Here is a 3,791-nt window from a genome sequence, read left to right as displayed (position 1 = left end):
TCAAAAAGTGATGCCACTCATGCCAACAAGATTTGATATCCTGTTACTGTTCAAATCTGGGCTCTGGGCCCTGTTTGCACCTGTAAGATCTCTCTCCCCACCGCCGCCACTCCACTCTGTTAGAGATTTTTTCCCTTGATTGACAGAGATCAATGGGGCAGCCTGCTCCTCCCTGCAAGAAGGAAGACAGGGAGTCCTAGATTCCCTAGGCAGCAGTATATATAAATTCCACAGCCACTGCAGGCTTAAGAAGAAAAGAGATATAGTAGAGGGAAGGGGGGAGGAAAAAGCACCCTGGCTTCCGTCCCATGTGAATTCTCTTGAGATGAAAAGAAGAAACTGCTCTGCCACATCCCTTCTCCTGCTACTCCTGCTTCTACTTGGGCGTTCAGAATTGGGTAAGTGAATTAACTTTGGAGAATATGGAAAGCTCCTCAGAGCCTTCAGAAATGGGGGTTGGGATCTATGGAGAAAAATCATCCTAGGACTCAGGCAGGGCCAGTCTTAAGCAAAGCTATGGAATAAGTGAATGAACTTTGAGAAGTTCTGGACCCTGCTATCTGCCCCCAACCTTCTGTCACAGGGAAGCAGGGTTCCCAGGGTCCTGTTCATTCTCTTTTTCACACCCTCTTTTTTTTTTTTTTAAGATGTTATTTACTTATTTGACAGAAAGAGTGACAGCAAGAGAGGGAACACAAGTAGGGGAAGTGGAAGAGGGAGAAGTAGGCTTTCCACTGAGCAGAGAGCCTGATGTGGAGCTCCATCCCAGGGTCCTGGGATCACGACCCAAGCTGAAGGCAGATGCTTAATGACTGAGGCATCCAGGTGCTCCATCTCATACCATCTTTTAAGGAAATGATCTGCTTTTGATTATTTATACTTTATTTAAATTTTCCTATTTTAATTCTACTAAATATTTAATCCTATTAAATTTAATCCCCTTAAATCCTATTTAATTCTTAATTTAAGAACTCTAATTCTTAAAAATAAAAGATGTGAGCTTTATTAGAGAATTTTGGGAATCAGCAGCAGATAGGAAGGAATTCTTTTGGACAGAGGATCCAAAATTCCAAAATTTATGCCATGTAAGCTGCATTTATTCATATGAATAAATACTCCCAGGCCTGATGCCCTGCAGGTGGGGGCAGTGGGAGGTGCAGAGGTTTCATGTCTTCCTTCTACTTACGCCCCTGTCAATCTCAATCAGCTCACACAATCCCTCATGAGTCATACTACCCCCAAATCAACTTGAATCTCACCTGCTTCCAATCCCGCCACTTCAGCTTCAGAACAGAACCAGGAACTGTCTCATTCTAAACCTATACCAAGCCATGACCTGAATTTAATCTCTAATATGAATCACATCTCCTGCCTCATTTGTTTACCCGAGACATAACTGGATGAGGGGCAACACATACAAACATGGAGTAAGAACATCCAATCTGCTGAACTACTAACTCTGAGGATGGGAGTGGGAGAGGGGAATGACCCGGAGAAAGAATTAGGCTTAGTGTTCCACAGAAAGAGACCAGAACTGCAGAAAGCAAAACCAAAGGCTGGAGAACAGACATTCTAAGGTTATGGCTTAGCTCTGGATACTGCATATTGTACAGCCAGGGGATTCCTTGTGGAATATGTTTTATCAGAATTAAACCCAAAATACCAGATGACCCTTAACTTAAATAAGTCCAACCATATGTTATGGGGAGACCGGCCATATAAAAGGGAAGGATAACTACTGAAACTATTAAGCAGAGCAGATGATGATAGGCTATCAAAGATCCACATTAAAAGAGATTATTTTTGAGTAGGAACAAGCCAAAATGTTTCCACTAAGAACGCACTGAGCAGCCCTGATGACTCACAGACAAGAGAAAAATATACTAGTGATAACCTGAGCCTAAGCTCCACTGAGGACTACACTAGTGAACCCCTTATGACCTCTGAGGACTACGCCTCTGCAGATGTGGGAACCACTGAGGACTATACCACTGCCGATGTGGGGACCACTGAGGACTACACTACTGCAGACCTGGGGACCACCGAGGACTACACCACTGCAGAGGACTACACCACTGCCGATGTGGGGACCACTGAGGACTACACCACTGCAGACCCAGGGACCACCGAGGACTATACCACTGTAGACGTAGGGACCACTGAGGACTACAGCACTGTAGACCTGGAAACCACCGAGAACTATACCACAGCAGATCTGGGAACTACGGAGGACTACACTACTGCAGGCATGGGGATCACTGAGGACTACACCACTGCCAATGTGGGGACAACCGACGACTACACCACTGCAGAGGACTACACCACTGCAGATCTGGGGACCAACGAGGACTACACCACTGCAGACCCGGGGAACACCGAGGACTATACCACTGCAGACTTAGGGACCACCGAGGACTATACCACTGCCAACGTGGGGACCACCAAGGGCTACATTATTGCAGACGCCGGAAACACAGAGGACTATACCATGGCCAACCCGGGGACCAGGGAGGTCCATACCAGTGCAGACGTGGGGACCACTGAGGCCCATACCACTGCAGACCTGGGGATCACCGAGGACTATACCACTGTGGACCCCGAGACCACAGAAGACCATACCACTGCAGATTTGGGGACCACCAGGGACCATACCACTGCAGACCTGGGGACCACCAATGACCATACCACTGCAGAGGAAGGGACCACTGAGGACTCTTTTACTGCAGACCCGGGGACCACCAAACACTACACCAGTAAACTTCCAGACACTCGCCCTGAGGGAACAGATTCAGTAACCTCAGTGAAACCCACTTGGCGGCTGACACCTATCGGAATCATCCTCATCTCCCTGGCAGCCACCACAGTGGCAGTTTCACTCTTCGTTGGACTTGGCTTCTTTGTGGTGAGTATTGGCCCAAGAATGTGAAGGTCATTTTAGGAAAAAGGGTATCTGAGGAGGAGGATGTGGGCATGAGGAGTTGAGGCATGATAAATTGTCAGAGGTGAGGAAACCTACATAAAGCTTTGGAAAGACAGAGGGAGATAGATGGGGAGAAAGGAGAGGAGCAAGAAGCATAAAAAATGAGGACAGAACTAAGGAAGAGAGTAAGGTGTTAGAGACAGAGGGGGGCATAAAGAAAGAGGGAAGGGGAAGAGAGTATGGAGGAAGATAAAGCAGACAGAAAGAGGAAAATAAAAACACAAATACAGTAAGGCATGGTGAGAGCTAGAAAAAGGCATAAACCATTATGTATAAATAGATATAAAAATTTGGAAATTTTCATAAAAATACAAGAAATTGGTGGTAAGAGGAGAGGATGAAATAGAAACATTTTGAATGGCCCACTCATCTCAAAAACGATGTTATTTTGTTTTGATTACCTCCCACACTGAAATTCTGCAGATTTTTTAAAACCAGGTTTAAGTAGATTTTTATGAGCATGGCTACTCTATATTGGAGAGACAATTGGTGAGAGCTCTCACAGCGGGGCTCTAGGTATGTTTTGTCCTCTGAGCAGCCCCATTATTTCTACAAGAGAAGATAAAGACTCTATGCCAGCCTTGTTGCTTGCTCCTATTGACTTTTGGTTTAAGACTTAAGGCTTCAGGGTCTGACTTCTGCTGGACAGGGAAGGGCTGGTCCTTTTGGCCATCCTAAGAATTAAGTTCCCATTGAAATCTTAACAAGTGGCAGTTTACATGAGGAGCCAGCTCACGCGGGTCATTAAAGCCTCATTAAGTCTTTTGGTCATTGATGCTACTGTGCACTGACCTCTGCCCCAAGAGGCAAA

The 3,791-nt window shown here is 45.9% G+C and overlaps 1 pseudogene; it reads left to right on the top strand.

Moving 5' to 3' along the window:
- The first annotated feature begins 325 nt into the window (after positions 1-325).
- LOC116589419 lies at positions 326-2,926 on the top strand (annotated as a pseudogene).
- The last annotated feature ends 865 nt before the right edge of the window (positions 2,927-3,791 follow it).

The sequence above is a fragment of the Mustela erminea genome, chromosome 4 (genome assembly GCF_009829155.1).
Source record: "Mustela erminea isolate mMusErm1 chromosome 4, mMusErm1.Pri, whole genome shotgun sequence".
NCBI lineage: Eukaryota > Metazoa > Chordata > Mammalia > Carnivora > Mustelidae > Mustela > Mustela erminea.
This window is presented reverse-complemented; position numbering and strand designations above follow the sequence as displayed.